The sequence below is a fragment of the Parasteatoda tepidariorum genome, chromosome 2 (assembly GCF_982258835.1).
Source record: "Parasteatoda tepidariorum strain Cologne lab strain chromosome 2, Ptep-v5.0, whole genome shotgun sequence".
NCBI classification, from domain to species: domain Eukaryota; kingdom Metazoa; phylum Arthropoda; class Arachnida; order Araneae; family Theridiidae; genus Parasteatoda; species Parasteatoda tepidariorum.
In genome coordinates, this window is record NC_141756.1 from 39,371,952 (window position 1) to 39,391,884 (window position 19,933).

At 29.1% G+C, this 19,933-nt stretch overlaps 1 protein-coding gene and 1 long non-coding RNA gene across 3 annotated transcripts in view; both read left to right on the forward strand.

The window, feature by feature from the left end:
- Positions 1-19,933, forward strand: part of LOC107443647 (plexin-B) — a 600,640-nt gene that overhangs the window by 412,979 nt on the left and 167,728 nt on the right. For both annotated transcript variants that reach the window (XM_087157228.1, XM_087157229.1), the window contains one exon: positions 5,203-5,244. The gene's annotated coding sequence lies outside the window, so the exon portion shown is untranslated. The remainder of the gene's footprint in view (positions 1-5,202; positions 5,245-19,933) is intronic.
- On the forward strand, positions 13,802-17,074 carry LOC147815239 (uncharacterized). The gene is made up of 2 exons (XR_015430810.1): positions 13,802-15,828; positions 15,892-17,074. It is a non-coding gene; the product is annotated as an uncharacterized LOC147815239 (long non-coding RNA).

Here is a 19,933-nt window from a genome sequence, read left to right on the forward strand (position 1 = left end):
CTGACTCACAATTCCTTTATTTAACTGCCTGTTGCCACTTTGTCATTTGAAATTATTGCCGTGATATAAAAAGGAAGAAAATGGCTGTCCTGAGTATTGTTTCCGTCACCCATTTCAATTCTTTTCTTAGCAAACGATTTTTTTTTCCCTCCGAGATTCAGATATTGAAATGGTGTTCTTTGTCATCTGAAATAAAACGAAGATTTGGATTTTTGAGATCTTCTAAGAAAGATCCTTAAGATTTAGTAAATTCTCTTTATCTAATAATGTTTTGTTCTTGCTTAATGTTTGTTTACAGATAAAATTGCAATTCCAAAAAAAAATGTTGCTCGATTTTTATTTTTATTTTTTATTTAAATAAGAATCATTATGTTCGATGCTTGTTTTCATAAAAAATAAATTTAAAAAAAACTACGCATTTAATGACATCATTATTTTATATTCTATAACTTATGAAGAGGTTTATCAGATCTTCTTTAGGTCAAATACTAAGCCTTGTGTTTCAATTGATATTTTAAATTTCAAAAAAAAATAATAATTCGAAGAAATATGACTTAATTATAATTGCGCTAATATTGAACGTATTATAATTTATATTTGTAAATTCTACTATGATATTTTATCGAAACTGCATTAATTAAAAACTTTTGTATTTAATGTTTGTAAGTTCTACTGCTATATTTAATCGAAACGGCGCTAACTTAAAACTTAGACTCTCAACATTAATTCTACTGCAATATCTAATGAAACTGCATTAATGGAAAACATATGCACTTAATGTTTGTAAGGAGTACTGCGAAATCTAATCGAGGAGGCGCTAATTGAAAAATTTTAGAATTTCATGTTAGTATGTTCTATTGCGATTCGATTCTTTCCGAACTGCGACATGGCATACCCCGAAATCACTGAAATATTTTGCCACTTAAAAGCAAATAACATGCAAAACATCTATTTATTGCCCGTAACAATGAAAAAAAAAATATTTGTTGCTTAATTAAGAGTGGTATACGTTCTGGCAACAGATTTAAAAGATAAAGCTTCGAAAAACAGGGTTTGTTTGGTTATGGTTGGGTGTGTACAAACAAAACTCAACTCATTTACTTAATGCACTCTTTCTTATCGATGTTAAGAATTTCAAACACTGTACTTTCTATGCTCTCTAAACTTTTTCAACCCCTCCTATTTTTAGAAAAATTTCATAATTATACTAAATTATTCACATTTTATAGTTTATTTTCGAATACATAATAGTTCAAACCTATTATGGAAGAGATAAATATTTATTTTAAGGAATCTTTTTTAGCTCATAATTTAATCGAGAATAATAACAATTATGTATTTGAAAAACATCGAAGTACTTGGGTTAACTTTTTTTCTAATTCAGTCACTTGCGGTATTTTAAAGCTGTTTTGTATCTCTCTTGAATAATAATGTATAAATGTACCTGTTTAATAGTTAGAATGCATAATGATGTATCATTTATTATTCATTTAACTAATGCGCTTAAAGAAATACTAGATTGATGAGTGGCAACACGATCGACACGTTGTTGACAAAACCTACTTTGAATAAAGCATAGCACACCTTCTCTGAACCATTTCATCTCCACAGACACACCTCCAATTTCATGAGAGCAAACAAACGATTCTAACTGACCCTTAACCACTATGATCATTTATAGAAATCCTTTAATAGTCTTACGTAACTAAATATGCACCTTAATACCTGGAGAAAAAAAAGGTGCGGTCTATAAAAACTGAATTTAAAATCAAGTATGGTGGTACATAGATTTATATAGAACCTTCTTCACACTAGTAAAAAGTAACTTTGAATCTGCTGAACTTTTCTCTCACCTTTGGTTTTAGTTCTTAAAGAGCTGTTATTTAGGGTAATACTGAAATCTGCAAAAGATTATAGTATATAACCGCATATTACGCTTTTCGATTTTCCATTAGGATTCTTAACTTCACTATTTTTACAAGTTTAAATTACTTTTTAGTGTTGGTTATTGTCTGTGGGAGAGTAATCGATCATTTTTCGAATGTGTTAGATCACTTTTGGGGGGGATAAACGAAGAATAACGGATCTAATTTTTTTTAAATGTAATAAATAGAGCAATAAAAATATTATTTAAAGTTAATGTTGTAAAAGAAAATACCTTACAATTTCCTGCAAAACCATTCATTTTGCTTCTCAGATGGCGCAGTAACCGACAAAAATTAAACAGGATACAATATGTTTAAATGACGAATCTGATTTACAACCTACAAATAGTCACGGTTAAAAAAATTTTATAGATCGAAAGAAAATCCCGAAACATTTTTAAAAAATTTTTTATTTATTTATTTATTTACCCTTAATCTGATTGGCCTTGAGATACCACTATTTTAAAAAGTTTGTACCCTATTTAAATTTTCTCGATTGCAGCGCCATCTGTGATTGAAATAAGTTCTATCAAAATTCTCTGTGAAACTTCTTTCTCGTATTATTTTTATTTGGAATCTTTTAATTAATTTACAATTGAATTTTCTGAATTACTTATGTACTAACATTACTTATATACTAATATAGAATTGCTTATATACTAATATTACTTTTACACTAATATAAAATTACTTATATACTAATTTCATATTGATACAGAACCGTATATCGAATAAAATAGAATAAAACCATATAGAATATAATATTGAATCATCTACACCCATATACAAATTTTATATCGAATCGCATTTTGTTTATAAATTATTATTTTGAAAATTCTATATTGTTGAATATAAACTTTTCCATTCAGTTTTATATTTAGATCTATGTTTTGATTCTCGTAAGTAAAATCTACTTCATTTTTTTTTTATCGCCAACTTATCTGCTTTGTTAACCCATGTCGACTTGCTGCCATTTCGTAAATGTTTAATTCTTGAAGAAATTATATTACAATGTGTTCCGTGCATTCCAGATTCACATAATCCTTCTCAACGCACGTTCCTCCCAGGATAGAAATCAGACGATATTTTTTTCGTCTTATGAAAAATTACGTGTATATCGTGAGTTTTTCCAAAGAAACTCTTTGAAGAAAAAAGGGTTTGCGAACTTATGTAGCCAAAGAAAAGAAGAAAGTTGCATTTTTAGTACCTTTAAATCTCGAATCAAAGTTTTTTTTCATACTTTTTGTATAATAATGCTAAAAAGATTTATCTGAACTTTAAAAAGGACACATACTTAAATATTAAAAAAAAAAAAAAATTTGAAACTTTTGATTTATTGCCGATCGGATGAGATTTTTCTACCTACATAAATCATTGAAATCAAGAAATAGTTCTCAAATTTTACATATTTTATGTTTTAAGCAGTATCATTGTTGGTTTAAATTTCCAAGTATAAGAAACTAGATCATTAACGCTTCTCAATCATAATCGCATAAAACTGTGATTTTCTTCATATTTACTTTTTGTATAATTTTTATAACTGTCAGCATAGATGACGCTGATTATTGTTGAACAACTGTTGACCTATAAATCTTGGGCTACGCAATAACATAGAGCTTATTATTTTTACAAAACTGTTTTTTTTTTTGTTTTTTGTTTTTTTTTTTTGTCTTCGTCTCTTGAATAATGGAAAAGGCGCTGACTAATGTTGGGCTAAAGTTAACTTCGGAATCATGATCAGCACAAAAGTATAGTGCTTTTTATTTTTTACAAAATTGTGTCTTTTCTTTTTATATACATTTTGCTTAATTTTTTTAATTAGCATTGAGCGTTCTGGCTACGGTGGGACAAAAGTTAACCAAAGAATCATGAACAACGCAATAACCCAGAACCTTTCTTTTTAACAAAATTTTGGCTTATCTTCATTTTACATTTTGCGTGAATTTATAACTAGCATAGAGGGTGCCGGGCAAAAGTTACTTGAAATCATGAACAACGCAAAAACCTAAAACCTTTTTAAAAAAAATAAAAAACTGTTGCTAATCTTATTTTTACATTTTGCATAATTTTTATAGCTTACATAGAGGGCGCACAATTGTATCTGTGGAACAACAGCTTGTTGACAGTTGAAGAGCTGTTAAACTATGAATCACAATCTACGCCATATCATTGCGCTTCTTATTTTTACAAAACTGAGGCTTTTCTTTATCTTTACGTCTTACATATTTTTAAAACTAGTATAGAAGGAGCTGGCCATAGTGCCTTTTATTTTTTACAAAATTTTGTATTTTTTTAAATTACATTTTGCACAATTTTTTAGCTAACATTGAGGACTTTGGCTAAGGTGAGACAAAAGTTAACCATGTTGTATTTTTATAACTGTTGTTGAACAACCGACCCAATATTTTGGTCTTACGACTGCTAATGTTCAATTCCATAGCCTTGAAGTTTTGAACCGAATCCAGAAGACAATGAAACTCCTGAATCATGTATTGGGAGAAATTTGCCTTCGTGGAGGACTTTTTGACGGAACTAACCAGCATTTGCGTTACATGGATAGGAAAACCGCGAAAACCTCTTACGGTTTGCCTGATGACAATAGGACTCTAACCCATGATCCGTCTACCACTGAGGATATTTTACGTCAGCACTGTGGCCGGTGTGAGCCATGTGCGGAATTCGTATTGACCAGCCATCGCTGGGATTCAAACCCGGATCATCTCATAGGAAGGCGAACGCTTTATCCCCTGAGCCATCATGGCTCGCAAACTATAGTTTGACAAAACTTAACAGTTATGATTGACTAATTTTTTATAAAAAAATATTTATAAAAAATAATATAATATTTGGAAGAAAAGAAAAGAAGTCGCTATTTTATCTGGTGACGAAGAACAGCTTTAAAGTAAAGGTTGCCAGTATTTATTCTAATCAATGGTACAATCACGTCTACAAAACTCGAATCGAGTAAAAACTATCTAGTTACAAAGAAAAATAAGAATAAAAATGAGAAATAACGTATTCAAAATAATTTTGAAAGAATTCAACTCTTTCCACGCGATTTTATGTAAAAAGGTTGTTTTAAAAGTCAAAAATGCTCTGCTCCATTTTATTTTTATTTTTATCTTCTTTTTTTTTTATTTACTTAAACATACAAGCCCAGTAATTTGTTTCTTCTTCTGTTGTCTTCGAACGAAATAAATCTTGTATTTGAATACTTCTGTGTATATTCAATTCTTGTTATTTTGCAAATTCAAATTGTTTTTCCTTATGTTTTCAGAGACTCTGTCTTGATCTGATTCCGCAAATCTTGGATGTTCTGGTAAGTCAGCTTATTTTTCTTTTTTTCCTCTTTCTCTTCTTCGTCTTCATAAAATTGAATTTTCAAAAGTTTTGTTCCCGAATACTTTTTTCTACTTTTTGAAAGTTTCTCATTTTAACGTTATTTTACATAGTAGCCTACTCTTATTGCTTCTAGTTTGTTTGTTTTTTCTTTCATTTTATTTATTTAATCTTTGTTATAAATTTTTTTTTAGTTCACAGAGATAAGCGAGATATTTTGTAGTAGTAAACACAAATACCGAATGTCTTAAGGTATTTAAAATATATGCAAAAAATTATTACTTTTAGTTTTGTATTTAATCAAGCTGAAACTATTCGTGTCTGTGATTTTTAGTTTTGAAACTATTATGATTTCGGTATTTTCGTGTACATTTCTAAAATAGCTCTAAGCTTAAAAACACATATTTCGTGGTATTTACGTGTTTCTTTTTCATTCTTATTTGAATAGATAATATTCCATTCACTTAATCTATACTTTCCTGTGTTGAAACCTGGGATTTTCTCACGTAATGAAAAGCAGAAACTGTTTTATATGACTTTTAAGAATTATATTTAAATTTCAAATCACTAGTTTGTTTGAAACAAGAAAATTGAACTAGTTCAATGATAGAGTTGTTTTTACGAGGAGAAAAAATTCTGTTAAAATTGCAGTTGTGTTGTTGTTGATAATGATAAGCCTAACTCTCTAGCCATTGGTCCTTTTCGAATTCAGTTTGCGGTGCTCGCTTGACAGGAGAGCACCGCACGTGTGAAAGTAAGCATTAGAACCTTTTGGATAGATGGCAGCACCCCTCGTTCGTGAGGCCACTTCCTCTATTTAGACATAAATCTGAAGGGGAAGGAGATTTTCCCCTAGTTCCTGTGTGCATGGTACGATACTGCTCAGTGACCGACCACAGGACTGTCGATTTCACAGATTTTTCATTAACGTATATCGCATGTACTCGACGGGCATTAGAGGAGTTGAGAGTCTGCGCAAATTTATCGAAATTATAGAACTATTAGCTATTATTTAGCTTGTGTGGAAAGAAAATAACAAAATCATTATTTGAAAGACAGGAACTGCATTCAAACTCTCACATTTTGTTGAGAATTAATCTGCTTTAACCATGACAAAATAACATGACAAAAGCTGCAAATTACTAATTTACATTAATAAGAAATTTTGCTTATAGAAAAAGTTAGAATCGAAAAACATATTGTTTCAAAACTTTTCTTCCTTATAAATAACGAAATCAATTTTCTACTAAACGTCATTAAGAAACAAAAAAAAGGGCAAAGTAGCTTAAAAAATAATAACACTTCACGACTATGTTACAACTGTTACGCTCTTGCAACTACTACAAATTTTACTTGAAAATTAAGTACTTCAATAGTTTTTATTCCATTTTTTCGTTTTCAACTTTTTATATGTAGAGTTCTATTCAGAAACTATTCTGTCAATTCTTTGTCAAATTTGCAAAAAAACAATCTTGATTTAATTAGAAGCCATTTGCAAACATCATTTCGAATCTTATCATGCATGAAAGTAATCATTTTAATGTAAAGCGACGTAAAAGTTTGTCAACAGCCATATAATTTTATAAACATAAGTTATTCTCTGTAACTGCAAAATAAATGTTGTGACTGTTAAGCATGTTGTTCTAATCATAACCTATTGTTAAAACAATTCCAGAAAAACGATCTTGCTTGATTAATTCATTTGCAACGAAATATTTAACTAAAATATATTCTGCATTTTTAAAGAGTCAAAATAATCGTTTGCTTTTATTTTAAAAATGCAAACGATTTAAAAGAACTTAATTTCTATTTTAGATTTACTTAAACGCTTTCAAGAACTCCCTTTCATTTTTCACAGAAAATGGTTGAACGTATTCATTTATTTAAAAACTTCCGATTATGAATTTCTTTCAAACAAATAGTTAAACAAATTTAAAGAAAATTTCCAAGCAAAATTATGATTTATTTAACTTATTTGTTCCTGATAACGTAAAACTGGTAATATTTTAATTGGCTTATATTTTATTTATATTTCTGTATTTGTTCTAAGATCTAGATAGATGCAAGAATTTTTGCACTTTATCTGAATTTGTATTGTTACTTTTTTATATGAAATATTTATGGTGATTCAGTCTTATATTTCTCATTGCTCTATTTAGAATTCTTTTATTTTTATTTAATTTCTAAAGTAACTTTTACACATTCGAATTCGTGCTAATTACTTACATACCTTTCCAAACAACACAATTTTTTTTTTTTTACTCAAATATCGATAATAATTTTGAGAATGAAATTTTATCTCTATTGTTAATAATTTAAATAGCACTAAATGTTTGTTTATAAAAATTAAATATTGTGCGTTGTTAGTATAAATTATTTATTAGGATTTTGAATTTTTATTCATATTTGCAAATGCTTTATTTCTCTATCGGTTGTATTAAAGAATTTAAATGTATTTATACTTTGGTGTAAATGATTTCAAATGTAAATACAAATTAAATCTAATATTTAAGCTTATAATATTGAAATCTCTTAAAAATGTTTAAATTAAAATCCATTATTCAAATAAATTGTTTATCGCTTATAATTATAATTAAATTTTTAACAGAGATAGTTTTTAAAAACAAAGTAACAATAGACTAATACTAATAACAAAGATCTAATATAAACATAACAATTGCAGTAAAGGAACTTTTTTTGATGAAATGCTATTATTTAACTTGAATTCACTATGAATAGTAATACAATAAATTTTCATAGTCATTTCTTCCTTTTGAAATCATATTAAAAGGTAACATGCCAAATGATAATTTATTTTCAGCTGGAACAATAAGTTATCTTAATTCGCTTTTCCATTATATTATTTTATAATTATTATTATTTTTTTAATTTTTACTATGTAATTCCAGTTCAATACATCTATTTTTTTGCTATTCATTTATTAATTTCTTTGATAAAAGAATTGTGAAAAACGTGAATAGCGTATAACAAAAAAAGAAAAAAATTGGAAACTTGCAACGCTATTTTCAAAGTTGTTTATTTTTCTAGTCATACAATCTAGACAAGTTTTTGCATGAAATGTTGTCAAATATAGTAACCTCTTACACATAAACACAATAAATATGCTATCGAATTTAAATTCACTTTTTAACTCTTTTATATTTTTATATATTTCTTTGATATAATATAGTTATAATCCGATATATCATTTTTTATTAAGTTCTTTGACGAAAGAATCATGATATAAAAGAATAGCAGGTTGCAAAAAAAAAACATTATGAAAGTTTCACTTTACTTGAAAGTTTGAAAAATATTTTAGAAATAAAAATTGGAAACACAACAAATTGCAAACTTTTTGCATCAAATATTTTGTTTTTTATTAATGCAGTTTAGGCAAGTTTTTGTATCGAATCTTTCTTCACTGTTATCAAATGTTTCACATAAAACAACGAGTTATCTATTCTAAAGTCTCCTTTTAGCTCTTTTATTTTATGTACATATATTTTATTTCTACTATGTAACATAGTTTTAATTCGATATATCACTTTCCTAATTTTTTTCTTTGATAAAAGAATCATTCATGGTATAAAATGAATAGCAGGCAACAAAAAACATTATGGAAGTTACTCATCTGAAGGTTTTGAAAAGATGTTAAAATTTATGGAAATGGAAAAGAAAAACATTGTTTTAAGAATTTTGTTTTCTGGTGTTACAGTACGGGCATTTTTTTTTATTACCAAATATACGATTTCTTACACATGCACTATTGATATGAAACTATTTACCTCTTTACAGCCACTAACTAATGTTTAAATCTTTATTTAATTTAAAATTAATATTTAAATGGGAAAATGAAAAATTTAAAGTTATTGAGTAATTAAATTTTTGTGCTATCAGAACATTGTTGCTTTTACGAATAAAATAATGTAGAACAAATATTGTTTAAGCTGTCATTACAATATAACGTCATACCCTGTGTTTTCTAGTAAAAATACAATTATTTTCACCCTTAGACTAATGATTATATATTTATTTAATTTAAAATTATTAATAAATTTAAAAAAAAGGGAAAAAAATTAATTTTTTATGTAATTAAATTTCTTATATAACTGGAGCATTGCTATTTTTATAAATGAAATAATACAGAGAAAATTGATTTGGGTATCATTACAATACGCATTAAACCAGTTACGCCCTTAAGCCAATGTTTTTAAATTTGTTTAATTTCAAATTAATAATTAAATGGAAAAATAAAAAATTTAATTTTTATTGTAATTAAATTTTTATATATTTGGGAAATTGATATTTTTATGAATAAAATAATACTTAGAATATAAATATTATGGAGAAAAATAGAACATACAAATTCGAAAAACTGGGAGAAGTTGATTTTCAAAACAAACAAAAAATCATAACAGTAATTAATTGTGTAGGTTTTGAAACGAAAATAAATAATTTTCTTACTACATTTAAAGTACCACAACATAACAGTTTAATAATATTTCAGAAATTGTATTTAGTTCGTGTCTACTGAAGCCATGTGTAAAAAATAGGATAAAATTAATATATATTGACTTTTCAATTTGTATAATTGCATAAAAACGCATGACAAATATCACTAAAAGCACCCACCACCCATCTGAAATAACTGTCTTTATCTTTAATCACAACCCAAACTTCAAAATAATAATAAAAATATTAACTGTTTTGCCAACCCACTATTAAGCATCCTTTAAAAAAAAAACACGCCTTTGGGCTTTCTTATATCCTCATTATTAGTTTACACATAAATAGAGGCCACAGCAGGCAACAATTGAAATCCTAACATCTGGGTACTATTTGGTACCAATAACAGGTTCAAGAAATTATTATACATTTAAAAAGGTTCCCCGTCTGACAGTCTTGGCATACGCGTGCTGAATTTGTATGCCCCTCTATCAAGAACCGGTCCCAATGAGAAAAATCAGAAATTGGATAATATCCATTATTTATGATAGGGTCTGCGGCGGTTAAATTATAGCTTCTACTTCCAAAGGCTAAGTTACAAAATATGGAAATTAAGTGCTTTGAAGGTATTTCTCGAAACCATTGCGTGGTCAATGCTCATCGGGATATTATGTGTACAACCTTTAAAAGCTTCAAGTAAGAATCTTGACGAACGGTTCTAACACGTCCGTGTAAGGAATATCTGATTATATATTGGCGGATATTATTTTTTTGGCTGCTTGTACGTCATAATGGGCAAAGAAAAATCCACGGATTATTTTGTAGTTGTCTGTTATTTACAGCCTAATCCTCCTGTTTATGATCACAAATAGGTTGCTAATGATTTTCACTTAGGAAAAGGGCCATCGTTTTCGGAATGAGTGATGGTCTTCAGCATCCCCCACCTGGCTCTTACCTAGTTGGGGTTTTATTTTATTTTTTATCTTTATTGTTTAGGTGCTTTTTTTCGCGAGCAATAAGGAACAGCAAAGATCATTTTCCTAAAGGTTTTGCTTCCTTCCCCCCTTCGTTATTTAAATGGAAAATTTAAAAAAATATCCTCGCCAGAAACTCGTAAGTTGTTACGGCCCTGAAATCGTGCCTTGGCATAACATTTAGATGGCGCTGGTGGCTGAAAATCTGAAAGGAAAATCCTCATATTTATGAGTATGAAGCAAACATAGATATCCATATCTCCATGCACAGGTGGAACATGTTTATTAAGGAGTAAACCTTTTGACTTTATATCCATTCAGAGAAGCCATTTGGCGTGGAATTTCTCTTTGAAGTTCATGATGGTCTTTCTTCAAAAGTTTGCACAAAGGATTAAAGAAAGTTGCTGATGCAGTGGGTGCAGCTCTTTGTAATTAAAGACCAATGGCTTGTAATATGTTTTTATGGCATCCGAAACTTAGAATTGTATACATAATTTAAAAAAATACCTTATATTTTTTAAGTTTGGCGAGTTTCGCAGGTCTGATCTGACAATTATGGTCTCAAAAGAAAGGCAAAAAGATGTTTACGGAATATTCTTGAGAAAAACTTATAAGTATAAACGCAAATATAATAATCCAGCTTTGAATTCGTGCATTTCTTTTTCTTTTTTTATATAATTTTCTATTTGTAAACAATCCAATTTAGAATTGAGGCAGCGAGATGAAATAGATAACATTCAAGTTTTAATTTGTGTTGCAAACATTCGGAAAGTTTTGGGTAGATTTGCCTTTATACTTTTTAAAATATAATTATGAAACTAGTAAGAAATGTCAGAATTTTTTTTTTAAATTTAAAAATAAAAATACATGTATACTTTTTTGAAATTAAAACTGTATACAAAATAAGCAAAATACAAACATAACTTCCTCACTGTTTACTAAAGGTGAACATTTCACCAAAATTTTATTGTGCGTACAAACAATAACACTTTATTTTGACCATTTTTCGTTGAACGATTTAAAGAGAAAAGGGATATATTAATTAACTTTCATACACAAATGCTGGTTTCCTTTTTCAAAATCATGGCCATTATTTCATTTAATTGCTGACAATACGACAAATTTAAGTACAATATGAATGATCCCAAAATGAAAACAAAAAAAAATATTTATTACCTCCTACGATTTTAGTATTATAAAATAAAAACTTTTGAAATTCAGGGAACGAATGTTAAACTGATAGTACCTTTTTAAGGATATATCCTAATGTGATAGATTTCAAAATTCGTCCTTAAGTAAATATAAACATTTAACATTTCGAACGTCTATCAGTATAACTTGTTATACTAACACTGGAAATATATTTGCAGAAAATTTAATTCTTCAAAGGAAAATACTTTATTTAAGTTGATATTATCCTCTATTTCCAAAGCTCTGCTTAATAACAACGCATTCACATGTTTGTGCTAAAAAAAGATAAAAACCATGGACTGGGTAAATAATAACTTCATATAATTCCCTCCGTACCTTTACAAATTTGCTATACTATTCACACTATTTTCTCTGTCTTCAGTTGTATTATACGTACATATCTCCGTGAAGAATGCAATCCGAAGAATGCAAATTTTCATAAACACCCCATCTTTCTCCGTCTCATCTGATTCAAAGAATTTTCTACTTTATGCTTGGAGGGCTTGATAGATCAAACGGATTAGAAAAGTTTACTACGCTGGTTGTATCAATTTATGGGCTTATTTCTCTGTGCGTCAAAATTTTAAGGTACAGTAGAAAATGCTTTAGGGATTTCTGAAATACGACATTAAAATGACATTTCACCGTGAAAAGTGGAGCAAGTCAAATTGAAAGTTAGTCCTAGCTCACACTTTTCCGATTAAATACCCTAATGAATTTTATCAAATGCATTCATTCATAATATATTTTATTTAAATATTTTTAAAATGCGATTGCTGTTGAAGTATCATAATTGCATTGCAATACTTAATACAATCATATGCGTGTATTTTAACTACATAAATGATATGATCAGGTAAGATGTGAGCTGGAGGACAAAGATGCTCCTCAAAGGGTAACTGGCGAATCTTTTTCATAGAAAAAAGTACAAATTCATAAAAAAATTAACAAACATTACATGTCTTCTCCGGTTCATTATTAGCTCTGCTCCAAACATCCCTAAAATTTACTGAAATATTTATCATTGCAAAACTTCATCAAAGCTTTAGAAAACCTAGCCAAACCATGGTGAAACTAGTCCTCGTTCTATATCAGTGATTACCAACTGGCGGCCAGCGAAGCCGTTTTTTTGCGTCTCGCAAACTAAAATATATTAATTGTCATTTTTTTGCGGACAATTTTCGTAAAAAATATATATGGGTTTAAAATATTTTTCTATCGTTAAAAAAAAAAAAAACCAATTTCCTCGTTTCTGGAAAATTTAACATACCAACGGTGCAAAAGAAATTATTTCTCAGGTAAAAATCTACTTCTTATTTTAATTTATAATTCAATGCTTTTGTTTTGTACAACATGATAAAAGTCTTACTGTAATATTTAATGTTCCTTCAATCATAAAAGAGTCTTATATAAAATTTTGATGAAGTTGTGGCCCGCCATTTGACTGGTGTTTTTAATTGCGGCCCCCGGCCTCTTGTAAGTTGGAAACCCCCTGTTCTATATATATATATATATATGTATATATATATATATATATATAGTATCTCTTTAATGATGCTAAACGCAACCACCAAAATCTTCGCTATCTAGATGGTTATAAGAAGAATTAGAGTTTTAAATCACGAATGAGTAAGAATATTTTGAAAATTCACTTCAAAATGAGAAAAAATAATTTAAAATTTACCAAAGGAAAAATTTTGAGTAAAAAGCTTATTTTCTGACTAACAATGATGAAAAAATTCGCATGTATGCCTTGGGTCCTATGTTATTTTTCAAAAAAGTAATGTCGTTTATCGTTTTTGGTCATGGGAAGGGGTAACATTAAGAGAAAACATGCTTTCCTAATGTTACCCTTACGTACCTGAAAGACATGTAAAGATGTATCAATCGTTTTCAACATGCATAAGGCAAATCCTTAACTTATTTTACTGAAAATAAATCTTTTTACAGATTCTTCCTTCTTTTTAGATTATGAATAAGCAGATTCTCACATACTGTTTTATTCATCCAAACTGTAGATTTGCCATTTTAAAATTATCAAAATTTAATAGTGTCTCTTCGCATCTTATGAATGTATACACACGCCAAGAATTGTTCTAACCTTGCCGTCGCCAATTTTATGGAGACTATAGATGTGTCTCAAACCATTATTCCTCGCACCTATTTCGTCATAACTGGCCGCTTTTACACCTATCTTTATCGCCACCTATCGTAAACTTCTCGCCATTTACGATGGTAGAAGAAAAATATATATCTAGAGTTGCTCTTATAAACGTCTTTTCCCAAAAGTCAGCAGGGAGGCAACCAGACCCCACACATATTGCAGCACCACCCTGGAAAATTAATCCTGCTAGGTTAAGGGCATCATGGACTCCTTAAGACACTTAGAGGTTTGTCCTGATTGAAACAGTGAGCTGGGGTCTGTCAGCTTTTATGAGCACTGAGGCTGTGATGAAGTGTTAATTTTCGCTGACTTCGCCCCGCGAGATCCTGTTTAGGTTGGACGAATTTTGAGGAAAATGCTTTCCTAACTGTTTTATGAGAAATATGAAAAGAGGCATTAGGGAGAGGTTTAATGTGGTTACAGAGAAATTCGAAGCTGGATCGCTCTAAGGCGATAGTGAAATTAAGTACAAGTACTTAAATTTATTAAAGATTGTTTGGGTTATTGCTGAAAAATATTCCTTGATAGTTTCGATCCTAAATCATGAAAGCCGGCTTCGATTTCACGTTAAATTCCTCTGTGGTGTTTTCCTCTATGGCTTGTGACTATTCCTTTGCGGATAATAATTGAAATATTTAAATCTTAGGTTTAAGTTTTGAAGACTTTAAAATTTTGGGATAGAATTAAAATAATTAAAACTAAATTGGTTTGTAATCCAAAAAACAACAGAATTTTGTAATTAGACTTTAAAAAATGCGCTAAGGAAGTAGTTGAGGATCTTAGGGCTTTATGAGGATATGCCACATTTTCAAAATGTTCAAGGAGAGCATTTTTAAGAACGTTTTTGTGAGAGAAAAACACGACTTCTGTGTAAGCAATAAAGTTTTTCTGTGTATTGTGCTGTTGTTTAAAGGAAATTTCAGAAACTGTATCCATCTTAAGTATTCAGAAAGTATCCACAGAAATTCAAAAAATATCCATCTTTGAACAATACTAAAGAACAGTTTGATATAAAAATGTCGCCTCTGTAGAAATGCGACTTATGACAGAATTGCCCTTAGCCTATATTGTAATGATGCTTTCTTTAAAAAGAAATAAAACATGTGGTCTTCTGGAATTTCACGCATTTAATAATACCCATCCTGCTAATTTCTTTTATAGTTTTTTGAGCTCATTTTTAGTTGTTAACAATAACTTGTGTTTCAAATAAGTAGAAAAAACTTTAAAACAATATAGTACCCAGATCAATACAACAAGTAGTTGAACAAACAGTAATTGAAAATATCAATAATTATAATAGACCAAACTCAAGGAAGAAAATTACGTATGTTAACATATTTCATGATTTTTTATAATATTTATTTTTATAATATAGTATTATGTATCTTAAAAATATGTTTTATATTAAAAATACTGTTTTCAAGATATCCGGTTATAAAATAAAAATTATTTGTGAGATCCTCGTTCGTTCAGACGATGGAGCGTTCGCCTGTCAATGAAATCAGGTTTGAATCCGAGCCATGGATTCGAATCTGGCACCTATGCAGGGAACCACCATGCATATGCTGGTTAGTAAAATCAAAAAGGCCTACACAAAGGCTAATTTTTTCCAATGATTGATCCATTAGTTCTCATGTGTTCTGAGTTGGGTTCAAAATTACAAGACTACGGAGTTGAACATCGATTGTCGTAAACCCAAATATGGGTCAGCTATTGAAAACTGATTATTAAAAAAAAAATATTGCAGCATTTTAAACATTAATAGGTTAATTGGCTGCATTAGTTATGAGTGTTTAAATTCATTCTAACTTCACGATCGTTTGGGACTTGGTTAATTGGCAGCATTAATTAGGAGTGTTTAAATTCATTCTAACTTCACGATCGGTTGGGACTTGATTAATATTTTGTCTTTATTTTTTCCTAGCTCACGCACATATTACTTCAGAAATATCTCCTCAATATAAGCTGAGCGAAAAACTTAGCATTATTAAACTGATAAGAAGTTAAATTATTCACAAGCTATTTTGAAGAGTTTATTCTTTAAATTTATACTTAGGGCAAATACTAAAATTTAAAAAAAAGAAGAATAAAATAACTCATGTACCAGACATTAAAGATAATGGGTTCCTCTCACAAGAAAAAAAAAACGAAAATTTTTCATTATTCGTTAATTTTTCAACTCTCGAAATCCACATTATAAATGTGGGTAAACAAACCATTCCATTCAATCTCTGCATTCTCATACTCTTTTCTTTCATTTACTATTGAGAAAACGGCGATAGTTGTAGTAGTACTTCACTTTTATTTAGGCAATAAACGTCATTTACGATCTCATAGGTCGTTGAGACATCGAAAAGGTTAAAAAAAAAAAAAGTAAGAAAAAAAAATATATGTATGAGCCTTAGAGAAGCGGTTGACGGAACTATTTCCAAAACGGTCAATAAAAGGACGTTAAAACGTTTTCCCATTCATAGCTCTTCTATCTATCTATCTGAAAGCACCCATTGCAGTTTTTCACGGCGCTCCGACTTGCTATAAAAATATTTAAAATTGCCATTTGGACGAACGTTCTATTGAAATAAACCATTGAAGAAAGTGGAGTATTTACGAACTTGAAATCTCATTACGACATGGAGGTTTTTTTGCTAAAAGATTTTTAACTAAAGAAAACTGTGTACTAACAGAATCTTCAATGCTCATAATCTGATAGATAATTTTGAACTCAAATAATGATATTTTTCAGTCAAGTGATCAAAACATTTAAGAATTTTCTAAAGAGATTAAGAATCAGAATCGAATAGAAACATTTATAATAGGATATTGTTTGTGAACAGAATTGGAAATCATTAGCATGAGTAAATAGGATTGTTTACATATTAGTTTAAATTGCTTTAGTAATGTATTTGTACTTCAGTTTGAAAATGCTTACTGAATTTTTGTGAGGTTCTATTTGAAGATCTGGGTAAGCATTAGAAGAAGGTACTTGAAATCTTATTATTGCATGTAGTTTGAAAGCAAACTTGAACAAAAGAAAATAGTTTATTAAAAAAATTACTTCGTCACATTTTCTGGTAGACAAATTTAAATTAAGTTATTTTTAGTTCTATTACAAGCAATCATGACATTTAAGGATTTCTAACGAGATTACGAATCAGTTCAGTTTCATTTGACTACAAAATTGCTAGCGTAAACATAAATAAATACTTTTTTTTTTTTTTTTTTTTTTTTTTTTAAGGAGACCTAACTTTGAGAATGCATATTAATTTAAACTGCTTTAAATAATGTTCAATTTTCAAGTTTTACTGATTATTTAAAGAGGTGAACCTGTAACTAGGAAATCACACTCACTCTTTACTACACGGAGAAAAATTCTGGTAAAATAACTGTACTGAATTTTCATGACTTTTCTGGAAAACAAATACAGCTTAATGAAACCAAAATATATGGTATTTAAACCATTCTTTTGGCAATTTTTAAGTTTGTATGGTAACGGTTTACCGGAAATTTTGTATTTAAAAATTATAGTTCTCTTTACCACACCTTTTGTGAAAAATACAAAACTGAAAAGCAAATTTAACCGAATAACTAGTTTCTCTGCCATGTTCTAAGGTATCATGATAAAATTACCAAGTTTACCACATTTATCAAATTTTATCACATATAAAGAGCATATTTTATTATTAATTTTACCTCATTCATTACTTAAGAGCTTCAGTAAAAATTACCGAGCTATCTGGTGTACCCATAGAGTCAGAAACACGGTAGATTTTACCATATTCTGGTAGTTCTAACCATACTTTTTTTCTCAGTGTAGAATTTACACTTTTAGAAAAATCAATTCTACGTTGAACTATTTCATCTATGTTCTAATGAGTGTTGAAACATATGTAAGATTCGAATTTGTAGCAATCATAAATACGGTGTTAAATTGAACCACGTTATCGCGCAAGTTGTGCAAATTTTATTCTTTAATATGATATTGTGGTTCAACTTAGCGTCACAGGCAAGCGGCAATATATTAGCGAGCTGATGATGAACATGATGAATTTTTTGTGAACTTTTTGTGCCTCTATGGGTTTAACACTAATCCCTGATGTGTTATTCACTGATTTTGATACTTTTGACACTATTTGTATTTCTTCTTTCTTGTTTATAGTTCATATCACCTGTATTATTTATGAATTAATTTCCAAATTAAGTCATTTGCAAAGAAGTCATCATAAAGATTGCACTAAATTTGAACCCCACATATGGTATCAAAAATTTCTAACAGAAATTTCTAACAGAATTATTAAAGGATCTATTGCTTGAAGGGGGACAAGGGTCAGGTTTAAAAACTTGTAACTAAATTGATTATTTGAATTTATTTATTTGTCTTTGATTAAAAAAAAAAGGCGATAGGATTAATTTATAGCTATAGAAAAGTGTTACGAGAAAGTATGTTAACTTGTTGTTCATCTTGTAAATACGTTTAGATACAAATAATGATGAATAGGATTCAAATAATAGTGAATGAATATTCAAATAATCTGGTTAGGTGATAGTTTTTATATAAACACCTAAAAATGTATAAAAATATGATTAATCATTATCGAGTAATGTTGAAATATTGGATCACTACTTAAAATATTAGTGCATGCTATACATTACAAATATTAATGTATAATATTTTAAATAATTAAAACTTTCTTTTCTTTCTTACTGATATTTATTTATTTAAGAATTCGTAAAAGCGATTCAATTTATAATGCCTGAATGTCAATTACAAATCCAAGTAATATTTATTAAGGTTTTTACATTCTTAATTGACACCATAACTCGCAAGTGTCAATCAATTGACATTTTTTTTCTCAACCTCAATTTACTTATACACACAGTTAAAAATTTCTCGGAAAAAGTGGTTAAAGAACAGTTTATTTTACCATTCAAAGACAATAGTCAAATAACCATAAATAGGATGATATTCAAACTGCTAATTGTGAGAAAACTTTATTAACTGCTTTTTACGCGAATTTTATTGCACTAACTAGGCCCACCTAATAAAGCCACTTAGTTCTTTGCAACTGGGTACATATTATGACCGAGAAAGCTAATCTGTCAATCTTATGACCAACAGAACGAGAGTTCGAGTCCCCACCATTGACGCCACAATATTTCCTCTCGATAAAGCATAATTGAACCACAGCCAAACTCCAATGTCCAGTTAAATTTCGTTTTTACGGTTTTGGAACCATTTTTGCTGTAAATGGTTTTAAAAAAAAACGCATAGTTTTGCATTCATGGTTTTATAACTATACTAGTTGTAAACGGTTTCGAAACTGTAAAGGTAAAAAAATGTTCTTTTCCGTAAACTTTACGGTTAAACGAATGGAGTGACTGCTGCCGGATATTTTACCGTAATTTTTTAATGAAAGTTCTAACAGTGTATGTAGATATTTATTAATTACGCGTGTTTCAAAATGCTCAACATTATGATTAAGTAGCACTCATCAACATTATTTTCAACTAGAAAGTCTGAATAACTTTATTATGAAAATTAATAGATTCAACCAGCAGCCATTTAACCAAGAATGTCTTCTAGCGACCGTAATGCACCAGTCATTAAACTCCAAGCACTGCGAGCATTTTTCTGACCTTTTTAACGACAGAGTCTCTCTAAGAGAATGAAAAATAAAAGGAAAACAAGAAAAAGGCATAATCAGAAATAAGGGAGCTTTTACAATACAAGAATTGTGCGGTTGGTCGTGTGTAATGACCACCTGAGTCGTGGTATTTTGCTGCAACGCTACATTTGTGCTCTAACAGCAGAAAACATGAAGAAAAGTACAAAAATTCCCTGACCAAACATTTGAGACACCACTTTTTTTCTTGTGGTTATGCCAAGAAATGACTCT